Source organism: Neolamprologus multifasciatus, chromosome 19 (assembly GCF_963576455.1).
Source record: "Neolamprologus multifasciatus chromosome 19, fNeoMul1.2, whole genome shotgun sequence".
In the NCBI taxonomy this organism is placed as follows: Eukaryota; Metazoa; Chordata; class Actinopteri; order Cichliformes; family Cichlidae; genus Neolamprologus; species Neolamprologus multifasciatus.
The window spans coordinates 25,923,064-25,944,383 of NC_140457.1; the positions used below are offsets into that span (position 1 = coordinate 25,923,064).

Here is a 21,320-nt window from a genome sequence, read left to right on the forward strand (position 1 = left end):
TGGGTCCCAGGTTCGCGCGTGTGGGGGCCACCTCAATGCCCCGTGCTCTCAGTTCCTTCGCTGCGTCCTCTGCATCCTCGTAAGTCTGTGGGCTTACGGTGCTCCAGTGGATGCGAATTCGCGTGAAGGCCGTTTGGAACCGAATGTTCCTCCTTTTAGTGCCTTTTTTATTCCCGTGTAAGATTTGCGTTTCTCCATGACTTCATAGCCATAGTCGTGGTCAAAAAAAATCTGCTTGTTTCCCAGCAACACCGTAATTTAGATCAGTTGGAACAGAGCTCAGTGACTATGCGTCCATTGCGCTGCCACGCATCACCCGGAAGTCGTCCTCTACCCCTAAACAACACAACGTGTGTTATTTAGAATATACAGCTGTCCTATGAAATAGGTGAGGCTTTTTAAAAGGTATTTTTAACTTTGTAAGACAATATTTGATCTGTAGTAGATACGTGTGGTTTTAAAGCTAAGAACAACATACAATAAAGAATTTATTTACCATTAAAAACATGGGTTTTTTTGGTCCTTTAATTGACATTTTTATAGGCTTTTATCATCTTTTGCGAGTCTCCTTTCATCATTGTCTTATTATGCTTTGGTTTTTTTTGCATTTTTCTTGTCTCTGTGTTACAATATATTGCTTTCATCATTTTATTATTCATGTTGACATTTTTTTGCTTCGTATTTTTGTCATGTCTTTTTTCATTCTATACATTTTTTTGCCCTTTTCATGCTCGTATTCAGCATTTGTCTGTTAAAACACTTTTTAGTGCTGCTGTGCAAGTAAAGTTATAATTATTAGTATTATAAAATAATTCTAATTACATATTGTAAACGCCAAAGAAGGACACTGTCATGCTAGAAGATGGCTGCAATAATCAAAGCTATTGATAGCTTTGAATTGTCTGTAAGACCTCCACTCAGCACTGTTATTACCTTGTTTACGCCCTGTCACTCACACAAACTCGGAGCAAAAAGATAAACTGGCGGAGGCATACGCAGAGATAAATACATACACTCGGCTGCACTCTCTGATCGAAACCATTGGATTTAATGGATTTTTACAATTTAAAATGTTACAGGGGAGAGTTAGAGGACACTGAGAGAGAGGGAGATGAATGAATCAGAAAGAGAGAGAGAGAAGGGAGAGAGGGAATTAGATAAACTTGTGGGGAAGAGCGAGAAAGGGGCCAAGCTTGTGTTTGCTGGGCTGTGAAGCATTCAGCTGTACCACTGTCTGAATGCTCCGTTAGCAGTCCAGCCATTTCTTAATAACACTCATAACTGCTCTCTCAAACCCTTCTCCCATCTCTCTATCCATCTCTGCCTCTGTCTACTCATCTTACACCTCCATCTTTCTCATTTCTCTATATTTTTTCTTTCTTTATGTTTTCATTTTTTTTTCTATGCTAGTTTAAGGATTCAAGGAATTTCTTCCCTCAGAAAATGACCCAGAAAGTGACCCAACCAAGTAGTCTTTGAAAAGTGAAAGCAGAGGCAAAACATCCAGCCTAAACCCAAATGTGTGTCTGTGTGTGTGTGTGTGTGTATATATATATATATATATATATATATATATATATATATATATATATATATATATAGTGGAAAAGCTCTAAACCATGGGTGGTATAAAATGTTTGATCTTTAGCAATTTAAGATTAGGTTAATGTTATAGTATTATCATTGTTAACAATTAAGCAACATATCTAAATGTATATTTAATGCAAACTAGTTGTTGTGGAGGAAATAATTATTGTATCTCCTGCTAAATCGGTAAGTTGTAATGTTTGCACACATTAGTGTGGAAGCACAGAGGTTTTTGCACTTTTTCAAATTCTTCATTTTTGTATTTAGTAGCAAGTTGAACAAAATTCCAATGCAAATCAAAGCTACGTCCACACGTACCCGGGTATTTTTGAAAACGCAGATTTTTCTATGCGTTTGCACCTTTCGTCCACACGTAAACGGCGTTTTTGGTCACTGAAAACGTAGATTTTTAAAAAACTCCGGCCAGGGTGGATATTTTTGAAAACTCCGTTTTTGCATTTACGTGTGGATGAGAAAAACAGAAAATGCAGCGTCAAAGGTGTGCGCATTTTTTGACGTCACACTGTGCGCCACGTTATTGTTTCGGTGAAATGAATTTCTACAATACTGTTACTGTTAATTGTTCTCTCTGCAGTGTTTAAATGCTTACATATACACACACAGTTACTGTCCCTCCACACATACGACTCGGTTCTGCTTCTATGCCCCATCTTTGTTTACTTTTTCCCACCGAGGCTTCTAGACTTCTGATTGGCCAACATTTCTGCACGGTTAGGAATATATCGCCACCTGTTGCTTTGGTATGTTCCTAGCAGCGTTTTCCTTCATTTCTGCCTTTACGTGTGGACGGGATTATTTCTTAAAACGAAAACGGAAATCTCAGTTTTCAAAAATACCCGTGTACGTGTGGACGTAGTCTTAATTCAGTTCAATTCAGTTTTATTTATATAGCTCCAACAACATTGGATTAACAACAACTCGTGATTAAATGCAGATGGAGATGGATGTTAATGGAGAACATAACATAACATGCAGTGAGATGATGAAATGAGCATAATATATGTTGTGTTAATAATAATTTTAAAACAACAGATCTTAATAATCATGATTTTTGATACTAATTGATTTTAAACTGGACCATAGAGGAGATACTTAGAGACATGTATACATACAAACATTATAGTCATTATAAGATATAATTAAACTAATAACTTTTGGCACTTCAGTGTTTTTTTTAATACTTCTACTGTATTGTTATAATTAAATGTAATTTCATTCCTTATGCTAGTAAATTTCCCACTTTGTTTTTCTCTCCTCTTTGCTGCTATCTTAGTTCTCTTTCTTTGACGGTCCCTCTAGTTTTTTTCCACGTGTATACAGTGTCATTTAGTAATATCTGATTAGCACGCCATTAGGATTTACCTAGCTATAGCTAGCACCTAGCTAATTAGCATGAACACCTTTTGAATAGCCTTTTCACTTCTGGCCTTTGCAGTCTTCAAAGAACCCTGTATGCTTACAGGTAGGCCAGGTTCTTTGAATGATGCATCTGCTGAATTGGAAAATAATTACAGTGACTGAAATTACTATTGCAGAAATAACTTTCCTAGTGAAGCAAACTTAATTTGTCTGTTTCCCATCTTTCTTTCCTTCTTTCTCCTTTCTTTTCCTTCATTCCCTGACTTTAGTTGATTTAGCCGGTTTCTAACACTCTTCTTTTTTTGTCCTTTTAGGGTTTTTTTTTGAATATTTCTTTCGAATTGTCTTCCTTTCCCTTTGTTTTTTCAGTGTCTATTGTATTCCTACTTTTCATCCATCTGTTTTTGCTTTCTTAATTCTGATACTACGTCCTACCCCTGGCTCCTTTCACATATCCCGCATCCCTTCCCCCACTCCGTCCTTGCTTTATGTCTTCATTTTCAAACCAAAGACAAGCTGCTGCTGAACTAATTGCAGCTGTTGTTTTCTAACCACAGCACTATAGCTCTTCTGTTGTATGTCATTGTAGTGAAGATGAAAAAAATGTTGCTTTGAGGCTTAAAGCAGAGAAAGTTCATTTCAAAGCCATCTGTCCCTCAGGATGCTGATTAATTTGTTGGCGACTGCCTGTCACTCAGACTGTTTGATCTGTTCGCTTAGTAATTGATTTTAAAAAAAAATATTTTTAAAGAGAAAAAAAAAAACACAAGCTAAATTGACTTTGATGAGGCTGTTGATCAGAAGGACTTTCATACTTTTTTTAAGTAGCAGTGTTTAGTCTCGGCTGAATCAGAGGAAGGGGATAAATATGGTAGCTGTGCTTTTTTGAAAGCCTATCTGATGTGAATGTTTTCTGCCAGTGTTTTCTACTTTGACTCAATTTGTTGTTCCCTGTAGAGATTTATTCCCTCAACTTGGAATTTTTAATTCATTAGTTTAAGTGCAAATAAGAGCTCTGAAAAGATTTTATACTATATTGTGCTAATTATGGTGCATTGCTGACCTGTTAATCTCTCACCACGGTGGAATGAGTCAATTTGTAAGAAAATGGATTCTTTCATTAAACACCTTGTGTTCAACTTTTGTTTGGATTACATTGTAAAAAAAAAAAAAAAAGACAAATGACAAATTTTAGGTTCTGTCTTGCCACCATCTTTGGTCATGGCTCCAACACCGTGCTCCTACCTTTTTATGGTAGGATACTGGCGCAACAAAACTTGACAAAAAGCTTGGACACATTGGAAGAAGAAAGAAGATTGACATCCGTTTGTTTTGGTCCCAGTTCATTGGGTTTTAGTATGGTACAGTCTACATGCATCAAACTGATGTACATGTTCATTAGATCCTTGTCATACAGCACAGTGGTACTTGCAGTAAATTTTTTGAATGCTAAAATTGCACTGTGTGTAGAATAGTGATGGGATTTCCGGCTCTTTTTAGAGATCCGGCTCTTTCGGCTCGGCTCACTAAAAAGAGCCGGCTCTTTCGGCTCCGAACCAGCTCTTCAGGTTGTTTTGTTGCTTTAATTATTTAATCATTAACAATAATATAAAATTATGCAGAAAAGGAATTACTAATGTAAAAAAAGTGGTTTTATTTATATATGTTTATATATGGCCCCTAGAGACAAAGCACGTACAAACTCTAAAGCATATACAAACTCCAAAAAGCACGTACAAACTCCAAAACACATTTCTAGCGTTTACTGAACTTCCAAAACAGAGCTACCCAGATCACTCAAATTACACAATTGAAAACATGTGTGTATTGTTTGTGTATTTATAGACAAGCACTCATATTTATTCAAATAATTAAAAAAAAAAAAAGTTCATTTACCTGTTACTACCACACACCAAATCCGGTTGTTGATACTTCCTGGCTTGTGTAGCCACTAGGTAACAAAAGCTCAACACTGCGCCCTAGAAACCTGGAGCACTTCTGTTGTCATTTGTACGTGTTTTGGAGTTTGTACGCGCTTCTGAGTTTTTGCGTGTTTTGGAGTTTTTACGCGTTTTGGAGTTTGTACATGCTTAGGAGTTTGTACGTGTTTTGGAGTTTGTATGTGCTTAGGAGTTTGTACGTGTTTTGGAGTTTGTACGTGCTTTGTCTCTAAGGTCCACCATAAATATACTTTATTTATTCACTCCACATAAAATGTAATAAATAAATCATATAATACAAAAAACAACTATTTACATTTTAAACTTTTAACTATTTAAATTTTCAGCTTTTTCCTTTTAAACAAATTTAACGTGAAACAACACAAAACACTGCAAACCACAACACAATTAAATATAAATTAAAATATTAAAACAAAAAGAAGATGCACATTGTCTGTCATATGGGCCTGCATGATTTCTGAATCCTTTATCATCTGCAACTGAAAATAGTGGATGATTACTATACCTTTCTAATGTGACGTTGTTGTCCCTCACTCTCTTTCTCTCTGGCTCTGCTAACGCCCCTCCCCCCCTCTGCCCAGCGCAAAGTACAGGCCACGCATGCGGAGTTTAGCGGAAAAAAGGGCGAGAGAGAGGGTGAGAGAAAGAAAAAAAACAAAACAAAAAAAACCTCACGGCTCCCAATAAGGAGTCGGCTCGCGTCGTTCACTTCAAAGAATCGGCTCTAAGAGCCATTTCGTTCGCGAACGACCCATCACTAGTGTAGAAGCCATACATACATAAGTTGTTTGAAGACTTTATGTGTGTTTTGTTTAGTGTAGGGCTGCCACGATTACTCGACTAGTCACGATTACGTCGACTATTAAAATTGTCGACGACTAATTTAATAGTCGACACGTCGTTTGAAGCTTTGTAAGATCCCAAAAGACGCAGGAATAAGTAGTAGGATTTAAGACTGTAATAACGGACTGAAACAGAAGATGGCAGCACTGCATGAAGAAGGATGCCAGCTGCCGTTAATCCCAGAAGAAGAAGAAGCTGTGTCCCAGAATTCCGTGCTTAGTTTCCAACAATGGCGGCTGCTAGTTAGTTTTAATGTTACTCTTATTATTCTTTCTGGGTCACAAAATCAAAGTTTAACATATTTTCCGGCGACAATGTAGCTGTGTAAACCTCAAATATCTGCTCAGTTTATCAAGACACCACATATTTTCAAAAGCGCTCCGACGTTTTCGGAGACGTCTGTTACCCACCAGCTCGATAGCTAGCCGGGGGCAAGGCTCTCTAGAGCCGTGAGAACACCGGACTCCCGGCAAATCGTTTTCAAACCCACCGCCGTCTTTCGCTACTCAAGTTAAACATACATAAGTCACTTAGACAACTTAAAAATGTTATTGTTTGGCTTTTTTTTCAGTATTTTATTTTGTCCTGAGTAAATCGGTTTGGCTGAGATTAAAGTTATAGTTTTTACACAGCTGAATAAACTCAAGCAGACAGTTGATTATCAGAAGTGTGAGATGCTCGAGAATATACTCCGGTGTCCTGTTATATTTTAGATAGCAAGGAGTTTATTAAACTTCACCAAAACAATCTGAAAATGTCATTAACATTTAATAAACTATCATCTTGTCTTTATTTTTAGTTAGCACATACCTTAAACACTTCGAGCTGTAAGCTAATGGTAGTTGTATAAGAGCAGATGCTGCTGGTGCAATAAGCTGTACGTTTTACGTTCAATGGATGATGATCTGATTAGTCGACTAATAGCAAAAATAATCGGTGACTAGTCGACTATCAAAATAATCGTTTGTGGCAGCCCTAGTTTAGTATCATTCATTTTCAGGTGTGTCTGAACCTGGTATAAAGTATGAAGTCCATGATCTTGACTAGATAGCTTATGGAACAACTCATGTGACTGCTACTCTGTTTTCTATGCTAGCATTCCCATATGGAAAAGAAATAGTAAAAACTTGTATGATTTACTCATGAAAGTGGCCACTTTCTCATTACTTTCATATATTGTTTTAGTAAATATCCAAAACATACAAGTTTCATTATATAATTTTTCAAGGGATCTTATGTGTGTTTTCACTCTTGTATGCTTTTCATACAAGACAGATACAAACTTTATAAGATTTATATAAATCTTTTCCATATGTGTTGTTAGGTCACAGTTTGGAGACTGATACATGTGATGCATTTTTAGAAGTGTTAAATTATTTTGACATTTCTTTCAGAGTGTAAGTCAGTGTTTGCCACAGTTGCCTATCATGCTTATGTAATTGTAGAAAACTAGCCACAGTACAACATAATCTGTGTGTCTTACACATTATTCATCCATTCATACATTAATCTATAATCAATTAATCAATTTTTATTTAGAGCAGCTTTTCTACAGCTTACCAGGGTTTTAGCAGGATTTCCATATGATTTTCAAGATGAAATGAAAAACAATTTAATTCAAGTGCAAATATCATGAGACGTTGTCCTTATTCATCGATCGGGCGCATGTCAGAGTAAAGTAATTGACCATTGTCATGAATTTTTATGCAGGCGCACTGTGATCTGTGGTTTTGGTTCTGTGACATTTAGGTTCTAACCATAGATTATAGGAGAGAGACACGACACTCAAATAACCCTGAATTCTTCAACTGCAAATATGGCTGTTTTTCTTCCTTCTGGGGCAAATTCTGTGATTTTTTTTTTTTTTTGATTGACCAATGATTCCCTAAAATGCCATTTTTTAAATTTAATTTATTTCAGAATAATTGTCCTAATGCCCAAAGGTGTTTAACCCTGAGGTCTATAGTTCTTCATAGGTGGCAACCCAAACCCCATATTTTGGACAAGTAAAAACTTTTTTATTAGAAAAATGTAAACATCTTTTTATGTGTGTCAGTTAGTAAGATTATTTTCTTCTTCCCCTGTTTGCCAAAACTTGGAAAAACAAGTCTGCAGTTAGAGGTAGAGTGATTCTCGATGATGACTCAGACCTCAGAGGGTTATAGTTTGCTGTCAAATGGTGAGACTTGCTTCTAGAAGAACTTTAGTCTAAACCTACAGAGTGAATTTCAATATTAACGCTCCAGTATGTCATGGCTGGAAAGAAACATCATACCCCAAAAGATGCAAAAATGTTCTTTTTCTGATTGTTGCATTTTGTTTTTCCCTACATTTAAAAGCAAATCTTTCAGTTAAGACTCTGATGAGTTGAGTAAAAATATGAGCTGTATCATTTCTTATTGTCTTCACAGCATTGCATCACTCAACAGCATTGTTACTGTCCTACATACACTGATGCAGACATGCCGTCAGCGCGACACTGACACATTTCAATACATAAAAACTGACGGGGGTTCAGAGAAGAGAAGCACTGACTGCAATCCTCACTGTGTTCTCTGGGATCTCTGTGCTGTGGCAGGTCAGAAGACTAATGTTCTCATCATTTACTGCCTCAGTTACATTCTTCTATTTCCTCTGTTTGTGTGTTGATTCTCATCTCCATACACACACACACACACAAACGCGTACAAACTGATAGCATTGCGGTTAAGACTAATGAGAGCTTTGCGACTCTGCGTATGTTTGTGCAATACCTCATGTTATTAAATGATATCAACATCAAGGCTTCTGTTTGAAGTGAAACTTCTCCGTTTTGTTCTCCCTCTCTTTCTCTTCCTGCACAACCTGCCCGACACACACATACACTATGATTATACTTTGTAACTTTCTGTGTGTGAGAGAGTTTATTGCAGTGTTATCAAGCTTCTGCATCAGTTCTGAACCAGTGTGTATTTGTGTGTGTGTGTGTGTCCTATCAGTGCTGTGTCTCAGTGTGGGGATGAGAGCCATACATCATAGTTGTACTGTACCAGATAGTTTATCGCACAAAAACACACATCGACAAAAGCAGAAAAGCAGACACACACACACATGCACACACTTGGGTTTCAGACAGATTCGTATTGTTTTTTTTAATTAATTTGCAGGGTTTAAGTGAATGTTTGCCTGTTTGCCACGACCCTTTTCTTTAAATGCAAAGTTCTTTTATTCCTTTGTTTCTTTTATTCTATATTCACATTTCAGTGATATGGCAGCGTGACCAAAGCACATAGGGTATCAAGGCCAAAAATGGGCATTTAGAATGACAATGGATGGTTTAATAACATTTATCAGAGTAGACGGCAGCCAATACAGCGTCTTGGAAGCCACGCAGTACTCCAACATTTAGATTACCCAGTCATTTTTTTTTATCTTCTCTTGCCTTCTACAAAACAAACCATGACAGACTGTACTGTGCCATACATGTATCGTTTTAGATGCTGCTGTTCGCCTACAGATTTGTTTCTGGGAGTCTTTTCAGTCAGCTTTAAATAAGCACAGACTGAGGCAATCTGACCAACCATCAAAATAACGCGTCACAAGCAATTCAATTTATTAGTGGATCGGCGTGTAAATGGTGGGTGATGCCAGAAAATACAGTGTTATTTTATCAATTTAATTTTGATTTATTCCTGCGTTCACTCATACAAAAAAAATCTGGGGACCCTATAAGTATGTAAAGTTGGAAATAATGTAATGATTTTCATCCCTGCCAAAATTCCCTTTTCTTCTTTCCTTTAGTTGTGGCAAACAGAGGGGAGACTTATGAAAATGATTTTTTGCCTCAAGATTAAAAGAAAGATTGAACATTTCTTTCTTAACCCTTTAAAACCGGTCAGAGCGGGCACGCTCCGTTTTGCGCAACTACTTTTAAATCCCGGTAGCTCTGCAACCACGTGAGCTAGCGCAATAATTTTTTTGCATATGAAACCTGAGGAGTTGTACTTACATCTTATGCCATCAGCTTGTCCTAGGTCAGTTTCCTTCCACATAAAGCTTTTTGCAAAAACTGTATAAAAAGCACTTGCAGCAACAAAAACATAATATTCCAGAAACACGCTTTGCCGATCCGATCAGCTGTTCATAACACTTCCTACGTAGGAATAGACGTCAGCATGAACTATCGCATGTCCACCATGACCTGCCCGAAACGAAGTGACGTCATTTTCGCGGAAATGTAGTTTTTTACTATCCGGGCCTCATGAGCCTATACTGGTGTTTTTAAAAGTTATGTTTGACTTTATGACTTTCTGAATAGTTTCTGAGATCCTTAGAACTCATATTGCACTGCTAGAAATAGTTCATTTTGATGCATACGCTGCTTTTTTGCAAATTTGCACTATAATATTTATTTTCGTTTTTCCTGCAGTGTATAGAAATTGGTGTATTTCAAAATATAAAATATTTCAAAAAAATATAATATAAGCTCTGGCGGACTTGGTTCTATGGCAGGTCTTAAAGGGTTAAAGATGTATCTCAGATAAAATAATTAATTGCTAATCAAATAAGGTCTCCACTGTGTTTAATGGGGCGGTATTGTTGGAAAAATGGAGCATCTCCATAAAGTGGTAAAGTAGAATGGTTTGAAGTTCGGTCTCTTTGGCCAACAACTGAACTACATTTTGTTTATATATGAAATTCTGCATCCTTGCTCAATTTATTGGATAAAAGTTATCTGAGGGAAATCTTCTGTTTCTGTATTTGTATTTTTGGTTGAAGAAATAGTTCTTTATATTTGTGTTTCTTGTCTGCGTTGTTGAAAGATCTGGGCCTGCCTCATTCCTGGTATGACCTTTAGGTTTATAAAGGAGCTCTATGGCACGATTAAAACAGGAGTTATCTGCAGTTGTTGCAGCTTTTGTATGTCTTCCTGAAACATGGCCTTCATTAATGACATTATGAAGTACAGTGTTGTTAATGACACTCGCTGTTTAATCAAAACCACTCAGTGTCTCTTTAATGATGCTTCCTGGTGGGTAACCATCTGTTGCATTGGTGCAGACGCACAAACACACAGCGAATTGTGGTTCTAAAGTGATATTTGACTCGTTTTACGGCATTTTGCATGCCGTGCTTCATCGCAGGTAGAAGCATGATGTCATTCCCTCTATCTAAACTCTGGCAAGGTGAGTTTCTCAAAAGCTATAGTGCTGGGAGATGAATAACTTTGCTGCCCACTGACAAACTACAAAATATCAGCAAAAAACTTGATAGACTGAAGTGAAATTTACTGATTGCATTTTTCTAAATGAACACTGTCCCCACGAAGTGTTAAAAATCCTTTAAAAAAAGCCAAAAAAAGAGTGATTTATTTTCTTTGAGAGACTAAAGTTGAAGAAGTGGTGAACATGTTATTATGGCAGTTTAATGAATCATTAATGGTCAGTTTAGGATGTTCCCAACTTCAGTATCAGTTGATCAATTCTTTTGTGTTATTCTGATATGAAGCAGTGACACCGATCAGATGCTGTTGTGCTAAAAATGGTTTTGTGTATTATTTACTTATTTAAGTTTTATCTCAGTGTGATGCAGGCAGCAGATATTGGCTCCATTTACAGCAAAACAGATACGCACCCTGTAACTTTACCTGTCCTCACAATGTCTTCTGCATGTTCTTTGCCGAAACATATTTTGTGTCCTCAAATCTTTTCTATATATTTCTTTCCTATTTCCAAAGTCTTTCTCTCTCCATTTCCTTGATTTCACGGCAGCGCTATGAGTGTGTGTGTGTGTGCAGTCACACTGTCAAGCTGCGGCGCTAATCGATTAACGCCAACATGTCTCAACCAGCATCACATTAGTCAACGTCACACACCGCCACCTGCAGAAAAGTGTGTGTGCGTGTATGTGTGTGTATGCTCAGTTTAGTTAAGCATGAGAGTCCACAGGTGATTACACTCTTTGCAGATATGAAGGTGCAAAGGGATGTGGAAGAAAAGGGAATGAATTGTAAAACAGAGTGTTACAGGGAGGAAAATCCAGAAAGTGAGAAAGAGGAAGGAAAGAAGTAGAGGCGGACGGCATGAGAAGGAAAACAGACATAACATAGATGAGTTGGAGGGAAAATAACACTGCTCTTAGAGCTACACACCAATATTAAATTTGTCTTTTATTAGTTACAGATCTGTTGTGCTGCGGTTGAATTTCCATGTTTTGAATGTATGCTCACTAAAATTACAGTTATAAATCTATTGAATGAAAGAAACAACAACTAAAAACTGGTTTTAAAATACGACGGCTATGTTGTTGTCCTAAATATTATTTTAGACACAACTAAGAGGGTCAATCTGAGCACATGTTGACATATCAAGCGGTGACTTTTACAGAAAGGCAAGCAGAAAACAGAAAACTAGTGATGTGCGGATCGATCCTGAAATATCGATTCCTCCGATTACAATCATTTATGTTCTAGAATCGATTCTCACAATAAGATATCGATATTTTAGTAATTTAGGGTAAATTTGTAGTTTATCATTAACAGGAACACAGTGGAAAGAAACTATAACATTCGGATTGTCTACATTCGAAGGAACTACTTCCTCTTCCGCCTTTCATTGTCATGTGCGAAATTCGGCTGTATAAATGGCAACAATGGCTGAGACGTGGTTTGCGATACATGTGGCAAAAAAGTGAGGTGTTGCTGCAACATCACTGACCTTGTCAAACACCTCAGAGTAAATCATATAACAGAATATGACGAGGGTATGTTGAGGTGAACTGAAGAGGAGGAGAGGGACAGGTGCTGCTTGGGCGAGACAGACATCTCTCACGGAGTCCTTTAGTGCTGCAGGCAGGCAACGTGTTCAAATAGCACAACTTCAGATTTTTTATTTCTGTATGATGAACTCTGCATTATTAAGTGATAAGAACAAGTAATCTGATGTCCTGTAATCATTATGACGCTATAATTTGAGATACAACAAATAAAATAAGTTTTTGTACAAAGTATCGGTATCGGATCAGTATCGTCGATACCACCCTGAATATTACTTGGTATCGGATCGGAAAGGAAATCAGTGGTATCGCACATCACTACAGAAAACTCCCCTCAATCTTCCATCACCATTTAAGAAGATAAATTTGACAAGATTAAAAAATACTGTTTCATGATTTATTTATGATGATTTATCATTAATATTTTTACTATTTGCTGACAGTGACGAATGCTGGATGGATTTTTTAGAATGGTTCCTTTCCTAAAAGTAGCAATAAAACACTATACATACTACTTCACTATACATAAAACTGCATTACTGGCAAATTGTAACTGGACAGGTTCTAATATAAAGGTTTTCTACTCTACCTGAGGACATTCACTCCTTCATACAAGAACTTCTTTTCTATGCTTTTTCCAAAAAATGCATCGGAGAGCAATTTGGGGCTAGTATCTTGTCGAAGGATACTTTGTGATGCACACTGGAGCGGCAAGTGACTGACCCACCAAATTTCTGAAAAGTAGATGACCTGCTCAACCTCCTGATCTACAGCCACCCCATGGGTGATGTCATGATGACCATGTCAATCTCGAGCAGACTTGCAGTGTTCAGTAACTTGGAAGATGAATATGATTAGAAAAACACAGTGTTTATCTTGTCACACAAAACCCCTCATTCCTTGGTTGCTGGTTCTCTGACAGCTTCCCACTGCTCATTAGAATACATTGCAGGTGCTTAGCGTTTTTTTTTGTTTTACTTACTCTGATCATTCAGTTGCCAACAGTGCCGGTGCAACAAAGCCAATGTAGAAAAACAAGGCCTCTCCAGGAAACTGGCAACAGATTGTAGAAAAGCTGGAATCAAAGGCGGCAGTGACTGAGTTCATCTGTGATGTTGTTTGGATCACAAGATGCTGCGCTTCAAGCGGCAACACCTTCGTCTTTGTGTTTCTCAGCCAAAAACATTGGGTGAGAGAGTGACGGCGAAAAAAGAGTACATTTGAATATTTGGGAGTGAGAGAGTAAGCGTAGTCCAAAATCAGTGATAATCTCCATAAAACCGTTTCTCTCTGCCCTACTCGTTATCGCCATCCGATCTACTTGACGGCATCATTTTGTCATCGTATCTCCCACTCTCTCCACCAGTCTTTCTCTCAGTACTCGTCTCTCCTCAATGTAGCGATAATATCCATCTTATTACTCTCTGTGCAAAACTGTTGAGGCTGGAGTGGGGAGGTTAAATGTCCACTCAGCGCTACAGTGAAGAGCATTCTGCTAAAGAGAGGAGTACTCTCAGCTGATAGAAACGCTCAGGAAATACCCCTCCACCCACCCCCCGTTCAGCCTGGCCCAAAAGGACACTCTACACAGGTGGTAAGGGTCAAAGCACATAAAACAGTGGATGAACCAAGCAGTTCTCTGTGCTGTCCACTTCTGTTCTTATTACTCCACTAAAACCTAAAGGGTAAAGTGCTGAAATTTTACCTGTTTTTAGAGTGCCTCTTACCTCTTTTGTTGAGTGGTCATACTGATACTGTGACCATTTCAATATGGCAGACCAGGGGTTATTTCTTGTACAGCAGAAAGAAAAGAAGATCCATTCTATAAAGGTGTTTTGGCGTCAACCAGAGAGTGGGTCTATGACGTTTTTCAGGGTCAAGAACTGGATTTTCTAGTAAGTTTTCTACGTCTTTACAATGAACTCTAAGGCAACGTTCACACTGCACGTCTTAATGCTCAATTTCGATTTTTTGATCAAACCGATTTTTTTGTCTGCTTGTTCACACTACAAATAAAATGTGACAGCAAACGCGCTCTAGTGTGAACCCTCAAAGCAGCCCGCATGCGCGAAAGAAGACGTCACACACAACGCGCTCTGTTCAGACCCAGAGCAAACAGTATTGTTTGACTGATGGCCTTAATATGTCACACAAAACCCACAAAATAAAATAAAGACTTGTTTCAGACTTTATGTTTACCAATTTTGCTTTAAGTTATAAAGCTATTGTGTTATTTACATATGGCCTAATAATTACCCTTATTGCTGTTTTAGAGGAGCGGTGCTTCAAAGGATAGTTGCAGATTTCTGTCAGAATCTACAGATTATACAGTACAAATAAAATGTTCACGTTTCTCCAACGTTGTCTTCCCAACAGTAGGGATGGGTATCGTTTAGGTTTTATCCGATACTGGTGCCAAACCGGTACTTTTGAAACGGTGCCGGTGCTTAAACGGTGCTCAAACCGGTGCTTAAAGAATGGAAAACACAAAATTGGTCCAAAAACCTCTCATGTTCAGCTGTTTTTTTGTAAAAAGATAACAATGTTAGCCTTTTCTGCAGCTATGGGGCATATATGGTATCACTCTGGGCTGGAAGCAGTGCTTAATCAATGGAAAAAACACAAACTTTGTCCAAAAACCTCTCATGTTTAACTGTTTTCCACTTTTTCTTTGGTCATTTTAGCCTTTTTGGCCAGGGTGAAGGGAGTATCTGCCATCAAACAAGAAGACAGCCGCATGTAGCTATGATGGTGTTTGCTAGTTCACCTTACATGCATTAATGTAATAACGTGGTTAGCCTACTCAACCTAAATTACACACGAACAACATTAAGCTACTCACACAGAGAAGAACGGCTGCTGCTGCATCATCATCCGTCATCATTTCTGCTACACTGGCAGGGCTAGGGGCCAGGACTCTCCTCTTCGGGTTTTTGGGGGATGTTGCTAACTCCGGGACCGATAACAGGCACCGCACCCGCAGTAGATGTGCTCGGTGTGAGGTCTCGCAGCGAGCTATCAAATACGGCGCATTTCTCGGCTTTAAAAAAGAACGCTATGCGTCGCCAGGTGTTTCATCAGATTTGAGGAGTTACCTCCTTTGACAGTATCACAGTATCACCTTAAAGCACTTGTTGCAGGCTGCTGAGTTTGCATCTTTTGCTGTGAAGTACAGCCAGACTTTGACCGCTTTGCTTTGGGCATTTTTAATCTGTAGTTCTGCTCTAAAAGAACATACGTACCTGGACCTGCCTACTATCCTCGGAAACGTAAAATGATTGGCTAGAATCTAAAGTGTATCATTCCATACCAGTTGGTGGCGGTAATGCACCTTTCAGTTGTTTGCCAACCGCCAATACAAATGTAAGGAAGAAGAAAGTGTATCACAGCTCAGGAAAAAAAGCACCGAAATAAAGCACTGAAATGTGCGCTGCTTTTCGGTCTGGTTACTACCGTTCATGTCAGAACCGGTGCCATCATGGCACCGGATACCGGTACCCATCCCTACCCAACAGTTTCACTAACATCTACACTGGATGGCCAGGAAGCGTTCACGATGTCTTCTCGGGCGCTGATAATTGGCGTCTGTCTTGTGTCAGGACGTAAAAGACGGGTTTCATGCGACATGACCGTTCACACAGCAGTCGCTTTCTAGATCAGTCCTTCTACATCAGATATGTATCAGATTCAGTACCACATACGAAAGTGACCCAGGTCAGATTTGAAAATATCGGATTTGTGCCGTTCACACTGTCATACCATGATCGGATATGGGTCACATAGGGCCAAAAAAGTCGGATTTGATGCGCTTTCACCTGCAGTGTGAACGTAGCCTTACTAATAATGCCCAGTGAAATTATTAAAGACTCTACAGGAAACGAGTGATAAGAAAAACAGCCTTAAAGATAAAGTTGGTCAAAGACGGGTCTTTAAGTAGATTTAGTGTTGCACAGCAGGTGGCTTAAGTATTCCATAGACACATAGGCACCATATGCTACCAAACATGCTGGGACACTTTCTCCTCATAGAGAAATAGGTTGATGATTGATGATGACTTCACCTGTGCGCAAGAAACCACACCGATGATGTAAAAAAAAAAAATCAATGTCTTGATTTATTCTTATATTATTTTATTAGTTCATTTGTTGGCTGACTCCTTTTGTCAGATTGTGGTTTCGACCTTCTCGGCGTTTCCTCTCCTGGGAATCAAGCCAACTCTAAAAATGAGTCTATGGCACTCATCTTTCTTCCTTTCCTACCCTCCAGCCTTTTCCCTTTCTCTTTGTCCACCATGTCTTCTTCACCTAGAACTATGTCTTTACCTCCTTCTGTCAATCTTCACTTTCTGTCAATCCCTCTTTAATTCCCTTTGCCAATTTGTTCTTACATTCAACCATCCTCTGTTATGACCCAGTTTTACCCTGATGGACTACCATGCCTCCTCTTCTTTTCATCTGCTCCTCTTATTTTCAAGGTAAACCTTTCGCAAATTTGGTCTTCCTTTGCTCATCTTCTCCAGATCAGCCTCCTCTGAATCCCTTCTTTCCCCTATCTGCTACTATAAGCTGTTTGTGCTTTCTTTCCACACATTACCTTCCATCTTTTTTTTGTTATACATTCTCAGTCCCACTTTTACTCCTTCACCACTTGTCCTCCATCACTGCAGTTGAACAGTAAAAGCTGCTCTGGCACCGGATCCCCTCTGCTATAAAAGTTGTGACATTGAACCGTCTGGAACTATTTTAAGCTTCACTTTTTACTTCCTGGAACTGAATGAAATCATTGAACACCAGCAGCCAAAACCTCTGCCTCCTGCCAAAACTATGTTGTACATTTAATTCATCAGATGAAGACATCATGGTTTTGAAAAGAGCTATAAATAATATATATTTATGCAATCTACGGTAAATGTTCCCCTCTTATAACTAAAGTGAACTTGGAGAGTCAAATGTGTGGATTGATTTAATAGTTCATTTCAGGGCAGGGATATATTCTTATGTGATCTGTGATATCTGAAAACGCCTCACAGGTGAAGGTAATCATTCTCTTAAATTGCTTTCTTAGTATTACAGCATTCACATATATGATGGTTGGTATAGAGACCCTTTCAGATTGTGTGTTGGATGTAAAGATTGTCTTTAGTGTCAGGTAAATACTGGGTTGTGGCTCACAGCCTCGCTTCAGTCTGTTGTTTTCTGTTCTTTTGCTGTTCTGGATGAACTCTCTCACACACACACACACACACACACACACACACACACTCACACATACACACACACACACAGCCTGTTCTTCACTTCCAATAAAATAGTTGAAGAGAGGGCATTTGTTTTCCTCTTTCTTTCTCTCCATCGCAAACACTGCAGGCTTGTATTGTGCTGCAGTTAATAAAGTGTGTGGGTGTGTGCGGATCAGACCTGCAGATAAGAGCTGGACTCTGATAAGGACTGCAGTAACTCTCTCTGCCCTGCTCTGTCTTAAACACTCTCTCTGTGTTTAAGACACCAGGTTGCTTAAGCTCTGACTCTCCCATCAGATCAGGCTAACGTGAGCACAATGGCAGATTAATTAAGAGCAAAAAAACACCCAAACATCATTTTGACTTAATTTTCACACTGCTACTTCTCTTTCTACTGCCTCCTCAAGTTGTTATTATGCAAAGTGGTCGACGCAACCAGAGGGATGTATTGCCATACAAGTTCAACAGTCTTTATTTGTGTTACTTGCCTTGACAAAAGCCTGAGATCTGCTTAAGATGAACTGAGCGCTGATTCTACTTCGGTCAAGAGGGACGGGGATCCCTATTTGCAGAATTATTATACAGCAAAAAAGCAACACTGGGATGAAAATGTGAGAAAAGAGGGATGTTGCAGAAATAAAGTGAACATTTATTCTACCACTCAGTGTACTCTAAGTCCTGCCATTTATTTCTAATGTGACACCTGCACAAAAAACCTATTTAAAACATGATACATTTAAACCTGATACCACAGAAGACCAAGATGTGACAGAAGTGCAACGTTTAGATGTGCAGTACTCCATAATGCAGGGGTCAGCAACCTTTCACACCCAAAGAGCCATTTGGACCCGGTTTCCATGCAAACGAAAACACTGGGAGCCGCAAATATTTTTCTAAAATGAAGATAACACTGTATATATTGGTTTTTACCTTTATGCTTTGTGTGAACAACTAAGGTGTGTTGCTTATGAAATCCATGAAGTGCTACAGAGAAAATTACATTTTATTTATGTAATCAACACATTTTGAACTCTTAAAGAAATATAACAAAAGGAAAGACACCCAGCTGAAATAAAATGATCCATGTAGCAAACAAAAACTGTTGTGAGCCGCCACCCTTATATCGCCTTTGGGCTTTTGGAGCCTTGACCTGACTTTTAAAAAACAACTGGAAAAAAGCACTATGCTGCTAAAAAAAAAAGAAAGAAAAATAGATATTTGCAAAATTCTGCCTAAATATGTATTTTACCTGGTTAATGTGTGTGGCGGGGCGTGGTCTGCAGTGCCGCTGTATGGGAGTCGGACACACCTGAGCGGCACCTGCAATCACGTCTCGCCGCCTTAAAGTCTGCTCTCTCTGCTGTTGTGTTGTCGGGCTGTGAGCTGCAAAGCTACAGCCGGCTGTATGCATATAGCAACCGTGTGTGAAAAGGGGTCAGTAAAGAGATGCTGAAAAGCGTGTTCATGCAAACATCGTCGGGTCTGCAGTGGTATGTTGACAATGGGACTTCTGCTCCTGAACCTCTGCGCACAGCGTCTGCAAATCGGGGCTTTCATCTTTACGCAGGACTGTAAGCTGTCGTCTGTGAGCCGTGAGCGGTGTTTGTTTTTAACATAGTTCACGGTGGAGCAGCTGCTGACATAATGTGGATCCGAAGATCCATAATTGGCCTACCTGGGGTTGAAAGTCTCGATAAATGCACGGCGTTTCGTACACCGGCTTCCGCGAGTGTGGCGCTTATTTTGAGCGATGAAAAAATAATAAAATATAATTGTATTTTTATATTTCAATATCACAATAATCTTCCAATTTAGAACTACAAGTTAAAAAAGAACTAACATAAATAAAATACACTTCATCTAAATACTTCTAATTTATTTTCCCAAACCACGCAGAGCCGCAGTACAGCGACTAAAGAGCCGCATGCAGCTCCGGAGCCACAGGTTGCTGACCCCTGCCATAATGAGAGATATATAACAATCACAGAGTTTGATCAAATTAAAGTGATATTGATCATTTTACTGATTGAATATTCTGTGTGAAAAATGCAAAGGCTTCAAAACCCAACATTGCAATGTCCACCATGCTAATACTAAGGCCATAAACACTATAAAACATGGACACAAAGTATGAGTTGGAACTTTGGGTGTTTTTGGGTCTTTGTAAATCTTGGTTATGTAATTGGGGGTCCGAGATTAAAGTCACAATTCTAACTAATCTCAGAATTCATAGTTCATAGATTGATGTAGCGTTGGTTTTAGTGTTCATAAAACTTTAGTCAGTGATGTAATGAAATATTACGATTATAATGTTTTTTTTTAAGCGTGCTTGGTTACTGAAATTGTCTTAATTCTTTCCTTAATCAGTTCTATTCTAAGCCTTAGCTCTGTTGCTATGCCACAACTGCACAATAAGGACTTTCCAAATTATTTCTTGACGTGGAAACCTTTTTCTTCAAAATCAGTTCTGAGGGTTTAATATGAGACACTGTGACAACTCCACATTTAAAAGAAAATGATTTAGACCCTGACGGCGTATAATTAATTAACATCCACCTCCTCCTTCTCTGCCTCGGCCTCTCCATTCCTCTCTTTGACTCTCACTCTTTCTTCTTAATGTCTCTTCTTCTCCTTCCATCCATCTCTCCTCTAATCATCGGTGGCATTCAGCTGTTTTCTGTCCAGTATGTAATGTTCATCTGTGCAGCTTATGTCTCAATAGGGATCCAGAGATAGAAGGCAAGAAAAGAAAGATAGAAATGAAGAGACAGAGAAAGCTGTGAGAATTCACCTCTTTTGAGCTCCTCTTTTCTTACTTTGTCAATCCTTTACCTTGCATCACCCATATCTCTCTTGTCAGACAGTTTGTCAAAGATCATTAATTTTTACTGCGGAGGTAGTTTCCTCCATGGACCGAGAGGGAGCACATTCAAGATCAGGTTCTACGGTTCTCAGTAATCAGTGGTGAAACGAGGTGAAAAGATGACTGCAGCTCATTGCCAAGGGTTGCTATTTAAGGTGATTTGCTTGCAAATTTGCAATCAAATATAATATCAGAAATGCATCAAGAGTCAGAGGGTTCACTCTGAAACACTTCTGACTCACTAAGAAATTTGTCCTGTTCTTGTTTACCTTCATTGTTGAGAAGACCCTTTAGAGGAAGACGTTTTAGTTACACAACTGAACCTTCTTGTCTTGAGGAATGCATTAGAGCAATCAGAATGTTTCATCAGGGTTTATCTGCTTATTTCTGCTTCCTTTTATTTGTGTTATTTCAGTTATTACATTAGATGTGGTATACAGTATGACAGTGTCCGAGGCAAGACAGGCAGGAGAAAAAAAGGGGCGTGAGGGACATAAGGATAGAGTACAGATAGAAATGCACAATGTCACCAACTACTGCACCTGTAAGAAAAAACAAACATACAACACGTGGAATGCAAAGATTTGAAATGCACAGGTACATAAATCAATAATCTTCTTGTTGGGTGAGAGAGAGTTTCAAGTATGAGTGTTTGTGTGTATGTGTGTGTCCGTGTCAGGAAGTGTACTTGAAA

At 38.7% G+C, this 21,320-nt stretch overlaps 1 protein-coding gene and 1 long non-coding RNA gene across 5 annotated transcripts in view; both read left to right on the forward strand.

Moving 5' to 3' along the window:
• Positions 1 to 21,320, forward strand: part of npas3 (neuronal PAS domain protein 3) — a 404,340-nt gene that overhangs the window by 180,112 nt on the left and 202,908 nt on the right. The gene's annotated exons all lie outside the window — the stretch shown is intronic.
• LOC146496714 (uncharacterized) overlaps positions 621 to 21,320 on the forward strand; it is a 33,462-nt gene continuing 12,762 nt past the window's right edge. The window contains exon 1 of the long non-coding RNA XR_014871157.1: positions 621 to 21,276. This is a non-coding gene — a long non-coding RNA (uncharacterized LOC146496714). The remainder of the gene's footprint in view (positions 21,277 to 21,320) is intronic.